At 29.7% G+C, this 25,035-nt stretch overlaps 1 protein-coding gene across 5 annotated transcripts in view; it reads right to left on the reverse strand.

Moving 5' to 3' along the window:
• Window positions 1-25,035, reverse strand: part of LOC127277171 (homeobox protein prospero) — a 165,783-nt gene that overhangs the window by 135,975 nt on the left and 4,773 nt on the right. For 4 of the 5 annotated variants that reach the window (XM_051298038.1, XM_051298040.1, XM_051298041.1 and 1 more), the window contains exon 2: window positions 10,616-10,671. The gene's annotated coding sequence lies outside the window, so the exon portion shown is untranslated. Of the gene's footprint in view, window positions 1-10,615; window positions 10,672-22,026; window positions 22,760-25,035 lie in introns of those variants that run through there. The other variant, XM_051298039.1, reaches the window with a different exon arrangement.

The raw sequence follows: 25,035 nt of genomic DNA on the forward strand, positions 1-25,035 counted from the left end.
GAGATATAAACCGCTCAAAGTATATGTAAATCCCATATTATATTATTTCCCTTCTCTGATTTTTGAAAATTTATATTTTTACATATATACTTTTCTTATTTGCTTCCCCCCCCCCAAAAAAAAAAAACTGTGTAAAGTACGCTATTAATTTTTGAAATCGAAACAAAAATGTGACTCGTAGGTGGCGCCACACGTTCGGCTAATTTTTTAGTATAACAAAATTGTGCCTCATAGGTGGCGCCACTATGTCTCATTTTAAACTGCGAATTTTTTTTTCTGTTAAAATCATTTTCTTTTGAATAAGAAAATTTCCAAAAAAAAAAAAAAAAATGAAGAAAATAAAAATAAAATAATTGAGAATGAAAAAAAAAAAAAGAAATACGTGAGGGGAAACAATTGATCGAAATGTGCCAAATGGCAGAACGAATAGGTGTCATTCCCATGCGGAAATGAGCGATCGATCACATATTGGAGCATCCGGACCAGTAAAATTAAATATTACACATATATATATTCCTGACCCATAGATACATGCATCTTTAGTCCTAATACTTTGACACTTCACTTTTGACAAGTTTTCCTTTAGAGAGGGTGGCTCGCGCCACTTTTAGGGTGTTTTTCCTTCCTCGATAAACCCACCCGGGGGTATTTACCATCTGCCTATTTTGTTACCTGCAAACTGTCGTACACCTGGATTTATCGATTCTGCCAAAAAAAAAAAAAAATTTTTTCTTTAAAGCTTTTAATAAAATTCAAGAAGCCTTCAAAACTTTAATTAAATTAAATCTAAATATTTAGAAATTAGTAATATTTTTCTGAGTGAATTAAAAAAAGAAAAAAAAGAAAAATGCTTATTGTGAACTGAAATAAAATGTAGAATTTCGGGAATGATATATAACTATGTATATATATGTAATAAAATATGGCTTTGAATTAGAATGAAATAAAATAAAAATGGCGTGATATTGAATCCTGTTGGTGAAGCGCAGGAACGAAACGCGGAGTTTAAAAATTTCAGTTCTTTTTTTCCTGGTTGGCAGGCCAATGTAAACCAATCGCTCCCCAACGTACATATTCTACGTTAATTATTTTTATTCACGGCTCTATGCAGAGGAATGCTTTTGGTTCATACTTTATGCACACGCTCGGACACGCAGACGCATACTAAAATATATAAATATGTGTATATATATTGGTATATATATATATATGTATATTCAAGGCATATGCGCGCATTCTCGCCAAACTGTGCGGGTTCGTCAAATTTGCACTTTTATTCGTTTACGGCACACAAACGCGACCAACATTTTTACCTTTCTCTCTTTCTCTCTCTCTCTCTCTCTCTCTCTCTCATCGTATATATTTTGCGCTTACATTCGTCGTTACAAGTGCGCACGTCCTGGAGAATTAATCCTTTATTCATGACCTCATACACACACACAAAAATAGGGTCGAACATTGTTTTTAAAAAAAATAGTAAAATTCTGCTACAAATATTCTTCAAAAATTAAAAAAAAAAAAAAAGAAAAAATATTGGAGAATGTAGTCATCAGTGGACCACATTTTGTTTTTCCATAACATTTCTTTTGAAGTAAATAAATTATTAGCTAACTTTAATGAGCACATACTAATATTGCCGTTGATAAGGAAAAAATATTCTTAGCAACCATTTCTAAGGAAAAAAAGTACTTAGCAACCGTTGCTGAAAAAAAAACAGTTATGGTAACGGTTGTCATGGAAACGGTTACTATAGAAACGGTTACTACAGTAACGCTTACTACAGTAACGCTTACTACAGTAACGATTACTGTAGTAACGCTTACTATAGTAACGCTTACTATAGTAACGCTTACTATAGTAACGCTTACTATAGTAACGCTTACTATAGAAACGGTTACTGTAGTAACGCTTACTACAGTAACGATTACTATAGTAACGCTTACTATAGTAACGGTTATTACAGTAACGTTTGCTATGGAAACGGTTACTATAGTAACGGTTGCTACGGAAAGGGTTACTATAGAAACGGTTACTGTAGTAACGCTTACTATTGTAACGCTTACTACAGTAACGATTACTGTAGTAACGCTTACTATAGTAACGGTTACTATAGTAACGTTTGCTATGGAAACGGTTAGTATAGTAACGTTTGCTATGGAAACGGTTACTATAGTAACGATTGCTATGGAAACGGTTACTTTGGAAACAGTTACTATATAGTAACGGTTATGCAACGGTAACTGTTACTATGGTAACTGTAACAATAAGGCTTTCTGGCCTGGTCCACGAAACTCTAAAAAACCAGAAAGTGGTCCACTGATGACTACATTCCCCTAAATATATATGTTTGAGAAAGTAGAAACGAAAAAAGTAAAACGAAAAAAAACAGTAAAATTAATTTCTGTATAATTTTCTCCCAAAACGCATACTTTTTGTAAAAACAATGGTATTACTTCTTTGAAAAACCCTCGTTAAAAGAATAAAAAAGTCATTTTCTTCTTGAAAATATAGAATTTTAGAAAAAAAAAAAAAAACCTCGAAAAGTGTTTTCGAGTTTGCAACACAAAAAAAAGGATTTAACCTTTTGAAAAACTCGTCGAAAATTCACTTGATCCTTTGATGAAAGAATGTATAAGCATGTAAATAGAAAAGAGAAAGAAAGAGAAAGAGAAAGAGAGAGAGAGAGAGAGAGAGAGAGAGAGAGAGAGAGAGAGAGAGAGAGAGAGAGAGAGAGAGAGAGAGAGAGAGAGAGAGAGAGAGAGAGAGAGAGAGAGAGAGAGAGAGAGAGAGAGAGAGAGAGAGAGAGAGAGAGAGAGAGAGAGAGAGAGAGAGAGAGAGAGAGAGAGAGAGAGAGACGATATAAAAGGTAAGGCCGATGCTTCAAGAAGGGAAACAAAATTTTACAAGCAAGCGGAAACTCTCTTCGAAAATATGGAATTGACTCGAGTTTTTAAACCTCGCACAATTCTAGAACCCGCGTAAGTATCCTGTACACGATGTAACTTCTTGCAATTGTACATTACTCTCGAAATTTGAAAAATTTTCAAGCATCTCTTTCTCTTCTTTTTTCACATGATCCTCACAAATTTTCAAAAAATAAACTTCTTATAAGCAAAAAGAAGATGAAAAGAAATTTAAAAATTTACTAATAAAAATTAAGATTTTAATTTAAAAAATAAAAAAGACCCGAAATAAAATCTTTTTTTTTTGTAAATAATTTTCGTTTTTTGATGGTATAGGGAGAGGTATTAAATGATGGGTAAACGATTGGGTTTATATATATATATATATAGTATAGAGATTCACTTGGTTTACTTGGAAATAGTTTCAGAGTGGTCCCAATGGTGTGGGATGCGGCTTTAGCAAGAAGGGGTGGACATTCTTGAACTGAATTCACTGGTTAATTTATTTCTTGCTCGATCTCCTCTCTGACCACAGCTGCTACATGGCTGGGGGTTAATTTTCCAATCCGAACACCTTCGCGAGGCCAACTATTTCCAAAACAATTAAACTACTCGAGCAATCGAGTCTCCTTAATCGGCCCCTATACGCTTCACAATAATCTTATACCTCCAACTACTACTTCTTCTTCTTCTTCTTCTTTTGAACCCTTCTAATATATTTCAGTCAATTATCTCTTATCTATAATGCAAAAAAGAAATTTATTTCTTAGACAAAAAAAAACCTCGACTTATTTTTGTTTTAGTTCAAAACAGAACGTGTGGCGCCACCTACTAGGCACTATGAGCGAAAGTGGCGCCACCTACGAGGCACTATGAGCGAAAGTGGCGCAATTTACGAGGCACTAAGAGCGAATGTGGCGTCACCTACGAGGTACTATGAGTGAAAGTGGCGCCACCTACGAGGCACTAATGAGCGAAAGTGGCACCACCTACGAGGTACTATAAGCGAAAGTGGCGCCACCTACGAGGTACTATAAGCGAAAGTGGCGGCACCTAAGAGGTACTATGAGCGAAAGTGGCGCAATTTACGAGGCACTATGAGCGAATGTGGCGCCACCTACGAGGCACTATGAGCGAAAGTGGCGCTACCTACGAGGCACTATGAGCAAAAGTGGCGCCACCTACAATACACTATGAGTGAAAATGGTGCCACCTACGAGGCACTAATGAGCGAAAGTGGCGCCACCTACGATATACTATGAGTGAAAATGGTGCCACCTACGATATACTATGAGTGAAAATGGTGCCACCTACGAGGCACTAATGAGCGAAAGTGGCGCCACCTACGAGGCACTATGAGCAAATGTGGCGCCACCTCCCGTGTAGAAATTTCCCTACCAGGGCCCTGGTAGTGAATAATAATCTGGTCCCGATCAGGGACTGTTCAGGGCCAGATTAGGGCCACGAGAAAAATGGGGATTTCCTAATCAGGGACACATCAGGCGTAGCGTCACATTCCCGCCCGATCCGGCCCCGATCCGAGCCATGGCAAAATTTCTACACGGGCTACGAAGTACTATAAGCGAAAGTGGCGGCACCTACGAGGTACTATGAGCGAAAGTGGCGCAATTTACGAGGCACTATGAGCGAAAGTGGCGCCACCTACGAGGCACATTTTTTGTCTCACTACAAAAAACGTTAGTCAATTGTTTTAATTAACTTAATTTTTGATTCTACATAGATACAAATTATAAAAATAAATGATTTCGCTAAAAAAAAATAATGAAATCAGAGGTAATATTATTTAGCGACGCTGTGATAACAAACGAAAACAATACGTCATACCACGTGAATTGTAATCGTCCTTCGCAAGTATTTGCATGACATAAAGTATACCCGTGCGTGTGTTATAAGAGATGTGTTACGTATGTGGGTCGTAATGGCCGTTGAAAAAAGAGCTCTTAGAGTCTAGCCATTGGAAAGAATAGGGAAAAATGCTAACATGGGTTCTATAATAATTGTTGGAGTAGAAAATGAGTAAACAAGAGAAAAAGAAGAGAGGGAGAGAGAAAGAGAGAGAGAGAGAATGGAAATCTGGAAAAGGAGTCTGAGAAAGAAAAACGAAGGAAGGAGACAGTTGAATGTAAAAGGTATAGATGGGAGTCAAATCAAAAGGGGGAGAGAAATGGTATATATGAAAGTTTGACCGGACGCAGCAAACTATACAATGCGAACCACTCACCAACCACGTTCAACCACCCCGTAATCTACCCGCATTGTAGAACCAATCAATATTGTTTTACACCGCGAGACGATTTTTTTTTTTTTTTTTTTTTTTTTTTTTTTAATGCATTAGCCAATCACGGAAAAGTTTTATATAGAATATTTTTCAAAATCTTCCGCTTTTAAAACTTTTCCCATTCCTCTTTTTAAGTATTTCCAATTTCCTTATATAACACTAGTCTCGACTTATTAGCCTAGAATTTTGTTTTCCCATTTTTCTGTATTATTTTCATAATAATGATATGAAATTTTTGTTACACTTTTTTGTACATTTGGAATATTTTTTTTTTTGAGATTAAATTAAGAGATTTTTTTTTTTTTTTGAAGAAGAAGAAGAAGTAGAAGATATGAAGAAGGCGAGACAATCTGTTTCCTGTTCGGTTGGCGACGTCGGCTCACCCACGCGCAATGACGCTGAATCAGGATTCATCTCCCTCTTTAATTATCCTTTCTCCCCTTCTACTGTCATTTCTCTTTTATAATGTCAACAGAAGAAGAAAAAAAAAAAAAAAAAAAAATACAGAAAGTCCCCGGTCTTCGATAAGAAATTATCTTCGAGAGCACGCTTCTTGGTCAGGAACCGGAAATTGCTTAAAACGATAAAACAATATAAGACAACTTCTTCCTCTCTTGAAACAATAATTTCTTCACAGATGTTGAATTTTTCTTTAGTTTTTTAAAATTAAAAACTAATTTTTTTATTGCAGTTCAAAAGTGGCGCCACCTACGAGGCACAATTTTGTTGACACTTAAAAATCTACGTATTTTGAGTTTTTTTTTTGGGGGGTGGGAGAATAGAAACAGTAAATACGTAACAAAGAGTTACAAAAATAGTTGTATGTGATTTTGAGTAAACCGGAAGTGAGGAGATTCGATAACGACTGTCAGACGTAGAATTGTTCTCACGTGTCAAGTCCGACGTCTCACAAACTGCATGACACATGCGTCACGTAATCTTGCATATATATATATATATATATATATATATATATATATATATATATATATATATATATATATATATATATATATATATATATATATATATATATATATGTGTTATCGCATATTCAGGATAGAACGTATTATCCTTTGAATTAGATAATTGATTAAATATATCCTCAATTTATTCACTTTACAAAATTTCTAAATTAATATTTTTCAAATTAAAAATTATAATTATTAATTATATAATTAAAAAAAAATAATTCTAGTATAAAACAAAAAAAATTAAATATATGTAATAGAACAAAGAATTTTGAGGATATAATTGATTGAAAATGACAATTAACTGAAATCCAATGATCGACTAGAGACTCAGAGAGCGAAGATCCGGTCTCATTGACGATAAAACCGGAATGACGAAGTGGATCTCTTGATCATTCCGGAAGAATGTTGGATCCATTGTTGAGTCGCCATTCTTGTCGGCCATTTAACGCTCCTAACCTCCCTTCTTCCCTTCTTCCCCCCCACCCTACCACCACCCTCCTTCTCCTCCTTCCACAAACCAGTCGCGATCTCACGATTTGTTGCGAAAACAATCTCCTTTCTTCTCTACTCCTCTCATCTAAAGTTAAGTTGATGCCCTCTCCTTTTGCCTCTTGCCTCACCTTCTCCCTATATACCAATCATACCTTAACGTTCCCCATCGTTACCCCCTCCCCCCACCCTTTCGCTATATGTATATATATATATGTATATATATTCTATATCGAACGAGAGATTAATCAACGCCGTGTGCGCGCACAGGATGCCGTCAAGGCTTTCACTCGAACGTGATATGTATTCAGGTAAATACTTTGTTGAGAATTGTTTTGTCATGTAAAGAGATTTTTTCGATAAAATTCATAATTTTTTTTTTTTTTTTTTTTTCTTTTACTTGAAAAATTGATTTTATTTTAATAAAATTGCAAAATTTATTGTAAATTATTGAATTAGAAAAAAAGAGATTCAAAATTTTGTTAATGCAACAAAATTCTACTTTTCTTATTTGGTTATACGTCAAGCCAATGAGAAAAATTTTTGTTTTGCCAACTAAACTTTAATTGGTACAAGGGGACTTTGCGGTTAAGACAACAAAATTTTGGTTAACACAAACAAAATTTTATTTTAGGACAACAAAATTAATTTGTTGTTTCAATAACAGAATTTTGTTTGGCATCAACAAATTTTGATTAATGCAACAAAATTCTTTTGCTTTTTCTCAATTGGTTGTGTACAACAACAAAATTTTGGTTATGCAAATTAATTGATACACATTTAGTTGGTACAACCAAACTTTGGTTAAGGCAACAAAATTCTATTATTATTCTAATTTAGTTGTATCAATAACAGAATTTTGTTTGGCACCAACAAATTTTGGTTAATGCAACAAAATTATCTATTTTTCTTATTTGGTTATACGTCAAACAATGACAAAATTTTTGTTGTGCCTAGAAAACTTTAATTGACAAACAAAATTAATGGTTAAGATAACAAAATTAATGGTTAAGATAACAAAATTTAGTTAACGCAACCAATGGTTTGTTTAAAACAACAAAATTAATTTATTATTCTAATTTGGTTGTGTCAATATAACAGAATTTTGTTTGTCACTAACAAATTTTGGTTTATGCAACAAAATTTTTTTGTTTTTCTCAATTGGTTGTGTACAACAACAAAATTTTGGTTGTCCTAATTAATGGGCACAACCAAAATGTAGTTGGTACAACCAAACTTTGATTAATGCAACAAAATTCTATTTTTTTATTTGGTTACATCAAACATTAACAAAATTTTTGTTTTGCCAATTAAAGTTTACACTGAAAAACGGGTTTGGTATTGACAACCAATCGTTTGGTTTGTATTTAAGCAATTAAAATTTTTTTGTTGAGTCAACAAAATTTTAATTGTCTCAACCAAAATTTGTTTGACACAACCAAAATTAGAAAAAAAACGATTTTTGTTGTCCTAACTAAAGTTTAATTGGGACAACCAAAATTTTGTTGATTCAACAAAAAAATTTTGGTTGCTCAAATACCAACCGAATGTTTGGTTGTCAATACCAAACCTTTTTTTCATTGTAATTGACACAAAACAAAAATTGGTTAGGACAACAAAATTTAATTGGTACAACTAAAATTTGTTTAAGACAACAGAATTCCTCTATTCTTGTTATTTGGTTGTGTCAATAACAGAATTTTGTTTGGCATCAAAAAATTTTGGTTAATGCAACAAAATTATCTATTTTTCTTATTTGGTTACGTCAAACAATAACAAAAAAATTTTGTTGTACCAACCAAACTTTAATTGACACAAGCAGACATTGTGGTTAAGACAACAAAATTTTGGTCAACACAACCAAAAGTTTATTTTAGGACAACAAAATTATATTTTTAATTCTAATTTGGTTGTAATAACAAAATTTTTGATTAGCACAAACAAACTTTGGTTAAGACAATAAAATTCTTTTGTTTTTCTTAATTGAAAAACAAAAATATTTTTGTACAACAAAATTTTGGTTGTCCTAATTAATGGACACAACCAAACTTAAGGCAACAAAATTCTTTTGTTTATTCTATTTGGTTGTGCCAAAAAATAAAAATTGATTATTGTCCCAATCAAACTTTAATTGGCACAACTAAAATTTTGTTAAAGCAAAAAAAAAAAAAAATTTTACACTACCCAAAATATTTTGTTTAAAAAACAAAATAAATGATTTTAATAATCTCTTCAACTTTATTAAAGAGAAAAACCAAACTTTTTGCGATTATACATTCAGTAAAAATTTTCAAATTTTCTTTTGAATCAAAAGAAATCGAGCTCAAAGAAATTTTTGTCGAATCAACAATTTTTTTTTTCTCATTATAAACTACCTCTCTAAATATTCAAGAGTTATATAAACACGACGATATATATATATATATATACAAACCCAAAAATTCAATGTGGGGAATTGGATCAAAATATTTCTGGATATCTATATAGAAATGCAAGATTTTCTGAATAAAGAAGAAGTAAAAAAAAAAAAAGATATGTAAAATAAAGAGAAGACAATTGCTTTGAGCGGATGGTTGTTTTCCGCGGTGTCAGGGGTTGGAAATCAATTAAGTGCGAGATACGAGATAGAGGAGAAGGGACGCCTTGTATGATAATGCATTGTAACCTCGACGTTCAACGATACAGCAAAGGAAGAGTCAGATGATAAATCGGGGGGATGGTTCTTACTTTGCATTCCTTTGTGAAAACCCTCCTTTTGGCCCTCTCTATATCTATCTGTCGTCAGTTCTCCGCGACTCACTCTCCTCCTCCTCTTCTCTCAACATCCTTCGCGTACATCTTCCTCGGATGCCCTCTTCAAACTTGAACTAACGCCCGAGGTTTTAATGCACTTGTCTACTTGAGGTGCGCTTCATAAAGACACGTATATTCCAAACGTGTGTCTCTGAGAAGTGCTCTCTTTTTTTCCGTTACTTTCTTTCTCTCTCTCTCTCTCTCTCTCTCTCTCTCTCAAATGAAAAGCAGTGTTTCAAAGAGAAACAAACTCAAAAAATTTCTGATGAAAGGAAAATGATAAACTTGTAAAGAAGGAAAATACAGAAATTTCCTTAAGTATATATAATAAGCAATGGACCACATCCTTAACAGTGGACCACTTTCTAATTTTTTGTCTATCCTGAACTGAATTTTTCTTGCTGTTCAAAATGAGCCAAAGTGGCGCCATCTACGAGGCACATTTTTTTATTTCACTATAAAATTTACTTTTCAGCCGAACACATTTGTTAAAAAAAATTCGAATACAAAAAAAAACAAAAATTTTTCATATACTTAAAGTGAATATGATTAGAAAATTCCTTTACTAAAACATTAAATATATAGAGAAAAAGTAAAGAGCTCTTGTGAAGCGAGATATGAATATAACGAGATGAAATGCATTTTAAATTCCCATATACCGCGACACAAGGTAAGTCCTGAGATTCACTTTACATAATCCTGGGCATGTTCGTGGGAAGAGGAAAAAAAAAAAAAAAAAAAAAGAAACGAAGATGAAAAATAAAAGAATCCGTTCTCGGAATACGAGAGACGCTTTGTCCATCATCATGTAACGTGTGCAATGAAGCCTTTATCCACTATATGCCCTTTGAAGAAAAAAAAAAAAAAAATAATAAAACCACAAAGCCCTCACGATTGTTCTTCTCTGGGGATTATTTGTTATATATATATATATATATATTCTCAAATCATTCTTAAAACAAAATCACAATATTTTACACTTTTTCATGAAAAAATTTGATTCAATCAATTATTTTCGTATAATGTAAATATTTATTTGAATCAAATAATTTTTTTATCAAATTATTTTTTATTTGAATTAAATATAATATAACTTTATTTGAAATATAATTTATTTTGTATTATTATTATTATTATTATTATTATTAAAAACTCACCTCTCTTATCTGGTTCTTGCACCAGCCGACTCTCCGTTACGGCGTCATTTTTCAATCTAGAGGAAAGAAAAAATTATTTAATAAAGTTTCTTTTTTTTAATATAAAAAGAAGATAAATATAATATTTTTCCTGAGTAGGAATTTTTTCAAAAAAAAAATTTCTTTAAAAAAAAATCGAAATGTATAGATTCTAAACTGGGCCAAAAACAAAAATGCAAACTTGATTGCGAATGTGATTACGAGTAAAAACAACTTGAAACCCTATATTTATTTTTTTTTTTTAAGGGTCTTAGTTCCGTGAGCAAGACAAAGGATAAAAAAAAAAAAAGGGAGGAATTCTCTCTACGCAATCATCATTATCGTGCCGTCATTGTAAAGCAGTACCCCACAAAATTGTTCTTGTGAGTACCTTTTCATGTGTGTATATGTGACTATTTCTTGTAATTTCAAGAGACAAACAGTGACGCGATTATAAAAATCGAAATCAACTTTAATTGATGACTTTTCAAATCATCAATTACCCTTTTTTGACTGAAGAAATGATTAATTAAATTAATATTAATTATTAAATTAACAAGAATTTAATTAATTGAAAATAGAAATTAAATTAATAAAAACTTAATTAGGAAATAAATTAATATCTTAATTAATACGAAATAGAAAGTGAAATTAATAGAAACTTAATTAATAAAAATTAATTGCAATTTAAATGGAAAATCCAAATTATAACAAAAAAAAAAATTAATAAATCATAAAAACTAATTTCTTTTTTTTTAAATAATTGCCAAAAGTTTTGATTAATAAAAACTATTAATAGAATATACTAATTAAAAAGCATATTGACAGGTAAAAAAAAAATGTTTTCTATATCTTTTTATTAGCAATTATTTCATTGTTAAAAATTATAATTAAAAAATAATTACAAAAACCATATCTTCACAAATAACTCTGGTTTATATTTAAAAACACACCTATATATATAAATATTTGAGAGAGAAAAAAAAACATCTAATTCAGAGAAAAAGTTAATTATCTCCAAACTGATCGACATGACAGCATATCGTTATAATACCGGGGAAAGTATTTTAAAATTTTACAAACAAATGCGTTTGAAAAACAAAAAGAATATTTCTATTCAATGAATGGTAATTAATCCATTGTGTGTATATATCTATATGTAAAACACAAACAATTTGTTCTTTTTTTTTAACCACAAATAAAATTTTCCAAAATTTTTAAATTTAAATTATATTTACATAAAAAAAAAGAGGACTATTTTTGGAAATTAATAAAATTTTCTTTTCCCTAAAGAAAATAAACCGAGACGCGAACTATTCAGAAATTTCTCGCTGGATGGAAATCATTCAGATGTGGCTAATTTTTTTTTTTTTTTTTTGACGTCAGGTGACAAAAAAAAGAAGGAAATTAGTGTGATAAGAGGGTGGGGTTATTTTTTAAAAAGATGGAGGAGAAAGAGATTTTTTTTTTTTTTTATCAATGTGAGAGATGAGAGCACGCGAGAAGACGAGCTTTATTTTTCTCGCGAAGGCGAGGTCCCAACGTATATAAGAGTTCTTCGCGATGTAATTAGCATGTCTTTACAGAACGGACGAAACAATGGCACGTGTAATTAGTATGCATCTCGCTGTGGCACACGGTACCCTATCCCTCCCCCCCCCTTCTGCCACCCTCTTTTAGATTTCAACCCTGAACGTTCTCTTTTCTTCAATATATATATATATATATATGTCCCGTATCTCTAACTCCCTTTTTCCTTCTTCTCTTTCATTCCTCTTCATACATTACCCCTATCCAGCATCCCGCAAACGCAACTATATCTCGGTACACTATATACTTACCATTCACGCACCCACCGAAGCCTGTTACGCGTCTCGGCCATGAGAGATTTACTCTCAATTGTCTATGTCTTTTGTGTGCAATTTGTTTTCCGAAATTTTGAACAACATTAATTTCATTTATAGCATTAATTTATTTAATTTCAAGAAAAAAGAAAATTGTAATCAACATTTTTATTTAAACATGCCGTTCTTCAAACTACTATTTTTTTCATTAATTATTCAATTTGAATTTAAGCGCCGAAAGTTGTAGATGGCGCGCATTGCCAGACGTAGCAGACGACGCTGGGTCGAAATTTTGTCAGAGAGAAGCGTGACTTAGAGAAGTGAAACTTATTAAAAGTTCATTTTAGAATATTATAAAAACAAACAAAAGAAAAACTAAACGTTCATAATTTGATAATACCCTCTTATTTTTGCAGAATATTTTCTGCATAAAATGATTACACTGGGTTACAAAAAAATGGTCAAGTCGTGTTTATTTAAAATTTTCTGTGTTTATTGAAAGTTTAGGTGTCACTGAACAAGAATATACCCAAAAAAAATTTTTCATTCTGTCAGTTCCGTAAAAAACGAGATTAAAGTGTCAAAAAATCGCTTTTTTAGCACATTTTGAAGCGTTGTAAAACGAAAACGCAACAAGATAAAAACCTTCACGAGGGCTTGAATGAAAGCTTAAACCTTTAACTTTGAGTCCCAAAACTGAAAAGTGAATGATAATTGCGCAGAAATTTTATATAACATGAAATGAATATCTTAAATAGTCAAAATAGCTGGGATAGAGAGCACTTGTTAAAAATCGATTTTCATTACCGAATTTATTTGGAACTTGTTACTTGGAAGTTTTCAACGTTTCTATTGACGTTTCGAAAGTTGGATTTAAAAAATTCAAAATGGTGAATTAAAAATGGCGTTCAAATATTTCAAAAAACCCCGAGGAAAAAACTGCGAAAAAATTCACTCCATTTTTGAAATTTTTGAACGCCATTTTTAATCCGCCATTTTGAATTTTTTAAATCCAACTTTCGAAACGTCAATAGAAACGTTAAAAACTTCCAAGTAACAAGTTCCAAATAAATTCGGTTATGAAAATCGATTTTTAACAAGTGCTCTCTATCCCAGCTATTTTGACTATTTAAGATATTCATTTCATGTTATATAAAATTTCTGCGCACCCCATCAAAAATATCCCCGTGGAAATCCTCGAGGATTTCCTCGTGTCAAATTTGAACGGAATTCCTTGAGGATTTCCACGAGGATTTTTTACTCTAATTTTTTTGTCTGTATTTTAAAAATCCGCAAGGAATCCACGAGGATTTGTACAAAGAGAAAAAATTGAATTTCAAAGTTCGAAAACCTCGAGGAATTCCTTGCGGATTTTTGAAATTCAGACAAAAAATTAAAGTACAAAATCCTCGTGGAATATGTGAAGATTTTTAATAACAGATCAAAAAAAAAAATAAAGTACAAAATCCTCGTTGATTCCGTGGGAATTATTAAAAAAGAAACGAAAAAATTAAACTACAAAATCCTCGTAAATTCCGTAAGAATTATTAAAAAAGAAACGAAAAAATTAAAGTATAAAATCCTCGTGGATTCCTTACGGATTTTTGAAATACGGACAAAAAAATTAGAGTACAAAATCCGCGTGGAAATCCTCGAGGAATTCCGTCCAAATTTGACACGAGGAAATCCTCGAGGATTTCCACGGGGATATTTTTGACGGGGCAATTATCATTCACTTTTCAGTTTTGGGACTCAAAGTTGAAGGTTTAAGCTTTCATTCAAGCCCTCGTGAAGATTTTTATCCTGTTGCGTTTTCATTTTACAACGCTTCAAAAAGTGCTAAAAAGGCGATTTTTTGACACTTTAATCTCGTTTTCTACGGAACCCAAGTAGAAATGTACCACTGGCATAGTACTGACCCAACACTGCCAGTCAGTATAACGGTACTGACTGCCGTACTGGGCCAGTAGTGGACCAACCCTGGCTGGTAACGCTGTCCAGTACTGATTTTGTCCCGCTCACCAGTACTAACGTAGTACTAGAATAATACTGGCATAATACTGGCAAAGTACTCATCCGGACTTAAAATCTCACTTTTTTACAAAATGCTAAAACACGCTTTCCAATGCAAATTTCATCCTTATTAGCTTATTACTCCCATTTTTACCACGAACAGGTAATGTGAAGCCAATAATAGTTAATGTTATTTAGAATATATAAAATATTATTAACAATAAATAATTAAAATAATAATTATCATTTATATTAATTAAATTATTTTATTTTTAATCAATTATTTTACAAAAAATAATTTGTGTTGTAAATTTTTTTATTTTTTTAAATTCTTAATATTTAATTTTTTTTACTTTGCACTTATACATAATTTAATAATTATTTAATAATTGATATTACACATGAACAAATATTGTACTTATAACACTTAAAACTAAGAACGAAAAATCTCGCACGCATGGGGGATCGAACCCTAAACCCTTGGAACGCAAGTCAGATACGCATACCGCACAGCCGCGCTGGCTTGAAGTGCTGACTTGAAGTAGTTCACCTAATACAAAAGTTTTGATTTCAAAGTTTGTATTATCTATTGATCACGAAAATAAAATGAATTCATTCTTAAATTTTTTAAACTCACAAAATTTTTTCAATTTTTACAAAGATTTAATGAAATAAAACTGGATATCAATTTCAGTTAAATATTTTTAATAAATTATTTTTACCGTAAATAATATTAAAACAGACAAAAATGATTGATGAATTACATAATTAAAAATAAGTTAATAAAAGACGACTGTAAAATATGAATGGTGAAAAATTTTTTTAATTTAATATTTAATTATTAATAATATTTAAAAATTACAGTGAAAAAATTACATTTGCTTTATTTTTAAAACTATTAGAAAAAAATTCTCAACTTATTGTTATTGTATGCATGATAAATAACTTAATGCACATATTTCAATGAGTACTAAAATAACTAAAAAACATAAATATATTTTATATAGGTATATAATAATACATTACAATTACATCCAAAATTTTGAGGGAAAGTATTCGAAGGAAATTAATATACATTTTTTTAAATAAAAAATCATCGTTTTCTATCTATTGGAATAATTTAAAGACTTTTTCATTTAATGTTTTTTATCACCGACATAGTACTGATTCGGTGTGAATGACAGTGTACTGCCAGTACTGGTTTTAATATTTTTTTACCTCCGACATAGTACTGATTCGGTGTATTAGTCAGTACACTGCCAGTACTGAAAGTCAATACCGACAGCCAGTATTGGATCAGTACCATGCCGGTGTTTAATTACGGCGAGCTACGGATATTTCTACTTGGGAACTGACCGAATGGAAAAATTTTTTTTTAGTATATTCTTGTTCAGTGACACCTAAACTTTCAATAAACACAAAAAATTTTAAATAAACACGACTTGACCATTTTTTGTAACCCAGTGTTACTTATGTACTTATAAAACTAATTATTTTGCGCTATCGAACATCATTTCAATAAATAACTATTTATTATAAATATCCTTTTTAAATACTAAAGAAATCACAATTTTTTTTTTTACTCTCAACGAAATTTTATTAAAATTATTCAGTAAATAAAATAAACTTATTAATCGCTAAGGATATTATGTCATTAATATTTTATACCAAACGAATTTTTTGAGGTTAAAGAAACTCTTGTTTTTTCAAAATAATACTAAATTCTTTATACGCAGACAATTAAAATTATAAAAAATCGAATTTCTAAATTAAATTAAATTAAAATATTTATCTCAAGAATTTTCCACTTGAATATAAAATAGAAATAGCTTTAAAATAATGTGTTAAGCATTTTTACATATGTAAATCGAAAATGAGGAACGAGGGTTGAAATTGCACAATAATAAACTTCCGCGTGAAAGCGGATCTGATTTAGGTCAATGCCATGGATCAATGACAAACATTTTCGAATATATATATATATATATGGAACGAATATTGAAATTACCGAGCGCAACGAACTTTCTGCATAATGAGTCAAAACCGTGAATATGTTTATATATATATATAATAAAAACATATTTGTGTTATACACATGTATAAAAATCATTGGTGATTGAAATTCCACACTTTTCGAAAGTTCATTTGGCGCATGTGTGTTAATGTGAATATTTTCATTTGATTGCTTTAATTAAACTCGTTACCAGGCGTTGACCTTCGAAGTTCACCGACACACGGCTGCGTTGCATAATACGACCATACGCTCGCCAATTATCGACATTATTAATTGCAACAAATTTCATATTTTTGGTCCCCATTGCCACCCCCCCCCCTCAGGCTAAAGCTGACGCCACCGTATAGCGATATTCAAAATTCCAGTTATTAACTCTGAATTTCTATTATTAAAAAAAGAAAAATTGAAAATTGATATTTCAAATCTAGTTCGTTACATATTTAATTGTCCTAATATCATTTTTTTTATTACTCCACTATTTTTTTTTTTTTAAATTAATTTTAATATTTATTTTTGAAAAAAATTTAAAATTTTACTAAAAATTACTATTTTTTTAAATTGATCTTGTTTCTTCTTTTTGGCTTAAAAAAGAAAGAATCCTGAGACATTACTTCTTTCAAAAAAAAAAAAAAAAGCTTTTTTCTCCAGTGTTAAACTTATATAGAGTATCGCGAAAGTACCACTCGTTCTCGATTTTAAGAGCCTAACCCTTTTTAGCCTTAATGTCTTGGTCTCGACTTCTTATTCCAAAAAAAAAAAAAAAATTCCAACTCAAGTTTCAATAAAAAATGTAGTTTTATCAAAAAATGAAAATTCTTTACATTAAGATGAATTTAAATATAAAAATTAAACATTCAGAGAAAGTGTAAAAAATGTAATTATAACTTTCTTTTTCTAAAATTTAATGAATCGTGCAAAGTTTTATGTGAAATGAAAAGACAACAATAACTGCTTTTCAGTATGCAAATAAGGAACATTTGTTTCGCAATCTTAGCCACTTGACTCATAAAATTCGAATAAAGAGTTTCCGACCACACGAGGGGTGAAAGGACAATATAAAAATACCTTCAATTTTTTTTTTTTTTTTTTTTTAATGACAAAATTAATTGTGTAAAAAAATTAATCTGATTAAAAGTGCGGGAGAAAACGAAACGTTAAAAAAAGAGAAAAAATATAATAAACAAAGGAAGAGTAATGAAAAAAATTTTTTTTTTTTTTTTTGGCAAAGTGGCACTTGGAAAGGTACTCTTAATCACATTAGGATAGTAATTAGTAACATTAAGAAACTCGCATTATCCTTAATATGTGACATTTGGCAGAAATTTTCTCCCGAGAATTAGGGTTGACGAAGTTTGTGAAACTTGGTCGCAAAAGCAGACGGTTAAGACGTCACTATATTCCTCTGAAACTTGGCAAATTTTGACAACAAATGCCATTTACGATTTCCTCTATTATCTACTTGTCAGATTACAACAACATTCACAAATAATCCTTATTGTAGCGCGCCAAAATTTTCTTATCAAACACTTGAAAAGAAAAAAAAAAATGTAGGCACCAAATTTTAATTAAAAAAAAAAACTTTCATTTCCCTAATACATGAATGAAACAGACATTAAAATAATTGACATTATTCTAAAATATGCAAAAAAAAAACAAACTATATATTTAAACAAGAAGCAAAATCATAACAAATTATAAAGTTTTGATAAATTTAGAATTGAAGATCTGAATTCCCATAATCCCAAAGTGGAAAGTTGGAAAATTTTCTGTCATGCGGGACTTTAAACTTCAAGTTTTCTAATTTCTAAAGGGAGATTCAATCTTATCCTCATGGCTAATTGGTTTAGGAAAATTAATTAAGATGCAAAGAGAAAGAGGAGTGGTAAATTAAAGAGAAGAAGAAGAAGAAGGGGGATTTGCAGTGAATACAAAAAGGAAAAAGGGGGAACACGCCAGAGTTAAGATCACTCGTAATGGAGACGCTGAGTTTAATTCCGGCCGATCAACCACTCAAGGCCCTCTAAGCCATCAGTTCCCTCCGTCGCCTTCCGCCTTGCCAGTTCAATCCAATGACCGAAAGGAAGTCACGATTTTACATTCAATTGTTTTTCCGCTTCCCTTCTTTATTTTTATTTTTTTTACCCCGAATTTTTCCATCCCTTCTTTGTATTCAAAAAAAAGAAATCGAAATCGAAAAAAATATCTAAAAAACAAATTCATTTTTAGAACGAAAAATTGTGATAATTGATAATAAAAATTTCTCTTTTCATTATTATTTTAACATTTTGATCGAAATTTAAAAAAAAAAAAAAAAAAAAGTTATAATCAAATTTATTTTCGATTAATGAAATCTTTCGATTTTTTGTCGATTAAAAAGAAATTTATTAATTATTATTTTTAGATCATTTTTCGAGTGAAATATGAACTGAATTATAAATTGATAAAGAATTGTAAAAATTATCAGAGAAAAAGATAGGGGACGAATAAAAAAAAAAAAGGGATAAGGTAACTTTTGTGACAAATATTTTTTTTTTTTTTTTGATAAACGACACCTTTTTTCAAGTAAAATGTGTAAATTTTGCACGTTAATATTTTGTATTGAACACTGACCACTTGGCGTTTATGTAGCAGATGTTGATAAGGGAACGACGGTGACTGAGACGTTGTTAGAGACACTGACAGCTGCCTCGCATTATCCGCTATTTGATTAAGGGTCATAGACCCTTTATTTTAAATCTGACCCGATTCTTCGCGAAATGAAATTTTGCCCCAAATTTTCTATTTAAAAAGCAAAAATTATAGAATTTTATTCTAAATACAATAAGAAAATCAATTAAATAATAAAAAATAAAAATAAAATTACTTAAATAAATAAAATAATAAATAATAATTAGAATAATAAATTAAATAAAAAATTTGAATTTTAAATTAAACAGTTAAAACTATCAAAAAGTACAATTTATAAAAACTAAATTTAATAAAAAGTTAACATTAAATGATTATTAAACAATTAAAATAGAAATAAGGAAAATTACATTGTTTAATTAGTTTTATAATTCAAGTTTTTTTCACTCATGACACTCTTAATTTTAATTTTTTTTTGGTCAAATGTCAAAAGTAATGGTAAAAATTACTTATTGGAAAAAGTGTCTGACTTAAATTGAACATTTCTACTGAAAATATATGTAATCGAGATTAATTTCATTAATTAACATTTTCTAAGTAGTTTTTTTTTTAAATCACTTTATTAAATTTACTTTTGAGTACTATCTTCCGTGAACTAGAAAAGTGTCTGACTATATAAAAACTGTTACTACTGACACGTCTCATTATTTTCGTTATATTCAAAAGGTGTATCACTTTTTTTTCTCACACAATTGATTAAATTTTCTTTCTTTTAAACATTTTTTTTATTCTTTTGTATTTTTATTAACTATCTTTTTCTTTCATTTCCACTTCTTTGTAATTCAAATCTTTGTTTTTTTTTTGTTGTCTTTTGAAAATACTTAAAAGTAAAGATTCTAAAGTTCTCAAGTGAAAAAAAGAAATTTCAATTTTACAAAAAAAAAAACAGTTTTTAAACAAGTTATTTAGCGATAAAAATTTTAGAAATTAAAAAAAAAACAAATTTTCAAAAAAGAAATTTAAGATAACATAAGATTATTTAATTTGAAATTATTATAAGTTAATTAATGTCACTCTAATAAAATTTATCAGATAAAATGGTGTGTCAGTCTGCGAAGCAAATTGGCAGGAGAGAATCTAGATAATAGTCTGACGCGTGAGAGTGAGGAGAAAAAAAACTGCCAATTGAAGAACAGTTGACAAGAAAAAAAAAAATGATAAATTACGAAACGAATTAGACGATTGATTCTGGAAAACTATAATGAACTTCGCAAAAATTGTCGGCAAGTTATTGGAAAAATTATTTTAATACCAGACAAACGGAATCAAGTCGCGACAGGAAGAAGAATATTAATGAACTGGCAAATCGTAAATTTTTTTTTTTTTTCGTCTCATTTTATCTCGCAGTCCGACGGAAGATGTCACAGTGGCTCTTTTTAATTCTATCATTTTTTTTTTCTCAATTCTATTTTCAAATAATTATAATTATTTTTATCACATTTTCTTTTTTTTCAATAAATTACAATTTTGATTCACGAAATTTTATACTAAGAATTCATTATAAGGAAAGTGAGGAATATAAAGAAAAGGAAAATTGTAAATAATATTTTTAAAGAAGTTGAAGATTATAGCTAACAAATTGTTAATAATTGTAATTGTTACAAGAATTCTTAAAAAAAAAAAATTATTATTATTGTCAGTCCCATTGATAAGTTAAATTAAAAATTGGCTCTTTTAATTGCTAAATTTTTTGTATAAATTTCACACTTGTAAAGTTTCGTAACTAAAAAATTTTACAATTCAGTTTTATTTGAAAAAATTTTAATTTAAAATGTTTTATAATTTAAAAATTTATATAACGAATAATTTTTGATAAATAATAAACTCGAAATAAGTTTTTCGTATTACGTTTTGTTAGTATATTAGGTAGTATATTAGTTAGTATATTAGTTAGTATATTAGTTAGGAAATTAGTATATTAGCTAGTATATTAGTACATTAATTATATTAGTATATTTAGTATATTAGTTATATTAGTATATTAGTTTTATTAGTATTTTAGTTTTTTAATATATTAGTTTTATTAGTATTTTAGTTTTTTAGTATTTTAGTTTTTTAGTATATTAGTTTTTTAGTATATTAATTTTTTAGTATATTAGTTTTATTAGTATTTTAGTTTTTTAGTATATTAGTTTTATTAGTATATTATATTTTTAGTATATTAGGTTTATTAGTATAGTAGTTAATATATTTTATTATTGAAATTATAAACATGTTATACGAATTGGCTTAAAATTAATGGGTTTACAATAAATATTATATACGCAAATTTACTTATAAATTAATAGATCGAAATAATCAAAATTGGAGTAACAAATGTATTTTTTAATTTACACATAAATTTACAAAATTATACAAAAACGGCATAATTTTTTAATAACAAAATTACAACTAAAATAATTTAAAACAAAGTTTTTTTCTCTAAACTTGTTATAAAACAATATATTTTATATATATATATATATATATATATATACAAAAGTACAAATTAAACGCAACTTATAAATTAAAATAATAACAAATAAATTACATAATGATTATTATAAATTAGATAAATTATAAATCTAAATAAAATAATATAATTTTCGTAAACTAATTAAATTAAATAATTCTAAATTATTATAAACTAAATAATATCTAAATTATTATAAATTAAATAAAATATCTAAATTAATTATAAATTAAATAAATATTATAAACTAAATTATAAAACTAAATACACGATATAATTGTCCATACAAAAAAAGGGCAGAAGAAAATTTTTTTCCAGCACAAAAACAATTATTCCCAAAAAAAAAAAAAATTATCCTTCTTTTTGTTTGGTAATCGAAAATTACCTTTTTTGCTCACTGTGCCTTTTATCCGTGTGTATATATATCAGACAGAAAAAAAACACGTGGGGAACACTTATAAAACAAAATCATAAGTGATGGACAGTCATAAGTATTTAAAAAAAAAAAAAAAAAAAATACAAAAATCCACTGATTCAGTAAATTGAGAAAAAAAAATTTTCAATCTAAAAGCACTGTGAAAATATCCATTTTTGTCAAAATCTCACTCTTAATTATATTCACTCGCGTTTTTTTTTTTTTTTACATATAACTTCCACAATGAAAAAAAATATTTTGCAAAAAAAAATTTTTAAAAAATCCAACACTGTCTTTTGTTAAAAAACAAAAAAAGAACACAAAAACAATTGTATTGTTCTTTTGGTTTATCTCGCGAAGTGTCTTTTTCTTTCGACGGTCGGTCAGCGTATAATCGCGCCTTTGCCTCGCTTAGGTCCTTGAAGGTGCACACGTAATTGTATGTGTATTCGTGTATCTTGAATGTCGTGTGTCATGTGTATGTATGTCTGTATGTATGTATGTGTGTGCGGGGGGAGGCTGTGTGTAGATGGCGTGAGTGTGTGTAGCGGTTATTTTTTTTTTTTTTTGGGGGGTGTTATATTACAAGGTGTGGTACGCGTCTTTAAGTGACTTTCGGCCTAGCTGGTCAGCCCAGCAGCTCCGTATGATGAGGCCGCCGCTTTGCTACTGACAGACCTAAAGACCACCCTAACCCTGCAGTCAGGGACGCCCCCACCCCCGTGCCACCCCCGGACCAGGGCCAAGCAACCCTTAGAGCCGCGGGATGCCACCTCCACGTCGGCGGCGCAAACGCACTCTGCCTCCGAGGGTAGTCTTATCCCCTCCAGCCTCACGGAGGAGTCATCCCCCACCCTCAAAGCCACCCACCCACCCCTTCTCGACGACCTGCCCGCCAATTGCCCCCTCCATCAAACAAACCCCCCCTTTAAGTCTCTCCATCGTCTTAAGATAAAAACACCCACCCCCCCATTTTTATGATAACTCAGCCACCCCCTTTTACATCCCTTTTACCCCCCTTTAGGGGGGGGACAAAAAGGGTGGTTAAATTATCAAGGGGGGGGAGTCCTTGTACTTTCAATTCTTCAACCTTCAATTTTTTGTTACTTTTTTTTTTCCTCACCCCCTTTTTTTTAGAGAGAGAGAGAGAGACTATTTTTTCCTCACCCCTTTTTTAGAGAGAGAGTTTTTTTTCTCGATACAGTTTCCCCCACTCTCTCTTTCTCTCTCTCTCTCTCTCTCTCTCTCTAGCGAACATCACCCCTGACCATGCACTTTTTTTCTCCCCCTGGTGCGAATAACCCCAAACCTTGTGTTTATTTTGGCATTTTTCTCTCTTCGATTTCTGACTGATTCGAATACACTCTCTCTCCCTACCACCACCACCACCTCATGTACCCATTCATTGCCATACTCCGTTGACCTCCAATATAACCGATCAAGACGTTCTCTCTGTGACAGTTGAGTACATCACGTATTGATAACAAGATTTATTTTACAAATCAAATTTTTCACAACTTATTTTTTTTTTTTGGGGGGTGGTAATAATAATTTAACACGCAAAAAAGATTTCTTTAATTCAAAGAAATTTTTTTTTAATGAAAGAAATTTTTTTAAATAAAATAAATCTTTTTTTGCGTCAAAAAAAAAAAAAAATACAATTTCTTTTGACAAATTTTGTCTTTGACATAAAAGAAAATTTATTTGTTTTAAATAAATTTTGATTGAAAAAAAAAATTAACAAAACAAGTCAAAGAAATTGGTTTCTTTATATTAAAGAAAATCTTTTCTCTCGAGTGAGGATATTGAAAAATTTTTTTATTAAGGAATTTTTTTTTCAGATACAGTTAAGTGATTTTTTTTTCGAAGGCGCAGGTTAAAAATTTTTTGAGTAAAGTATAGAAAAAGTTTGATACGAAGGAAAATGAAATGAGGATAAAAATTAATTAACGTAAACAAAACTGGACGATAATAAAGTGATAAGATAAATTTTGAAAGTGACTACCTACGTCTTGTTTCATGGATAAAATGAAAATAAATAGCAAATTTTTTGAGGAAAATATTTTTAAGCAAAAAAAAAGTATTTTCAAGTCGTGGAAAATGTGGTTAAAAAAAAGTGATTTATCAGAAAATTACAAAAAAAAATATCAGAATGTTATAAGAATATCAGAAACTTACAAGAAAGTTACAAATAATATTAGAAAGTTACAAGAAACTTACAAAAATATCAGAAACTCAGAAAAATTTTCAGAAAGTTACAATGAAAGTTACAAAAAATATCAGAAAATTACAAGAAACCAATAAAAATTTCAGAAACTCAGAAAATTTTTTAGAAAGTTACAAAGAAAGTTACAAAAAATATCAGAAACTTACAAGAGAATTACAAAAATATCAGAAAATTACAAGAATATCAGAAACTTACAAGAAAGTTACAAAAAATATCAGAAAATTACAAGAAAACTATAAAAATATCAGAAACTCAGAAAAATTTGCAGAAATTTACAAGAAACTTACAAAAATAGCAGAAAATTACAAGAATATCAGAAACTTACAAGAAACTTACAAAAATATCAGAAAGTTACAAGAATACCAGAAACTCAGAAAAATTTTCAAAAAGTTACAAAAATATCAGAAAATTACAATAATATCAGAAACTTAGAAAAATATAAAAAACTAAAAACAAAATATCAGAAAGTCACAGAAATATCAGAAATTTAAAAGAATATCAGAAACTTAGAAACATTTTGAGAAATTTACAAAAATATCAGAAAGTTAGAAAAAAATTATCAAAAAAAATTACAAAAATATCAGAAATTTAGAAAATATCAAAAAAATTACAATATATCAGAAGATTACAAAATATAAGAAAATTACAAGAATATCAGAAACTTGAAAAAATTTTTGCGGAAAGTTACAAAAATATATCAGAAAGTAACAAAAAAAAAATTTTTAGAGAAATAACAAAATTACTATTCGAAA

The sequence above is a fragment of the Leptopilina boulardi genome, unplaced genomic scaffold (assembly GCF_019393585.1).
Source record: "Leptopilina boulardi isolate dan_hultmark-lab unplaced genomic scaffold, ZJU_Lbou_2.1 LbouV2_165, whole genome shotgun sequence".
Taxonomy (NCBI): Eukaryota; Metazoa; Arthropoda; class Insecta; order Hymenoptera; family Figitidae; genus Leptopilina; species Leptopilina boulardi.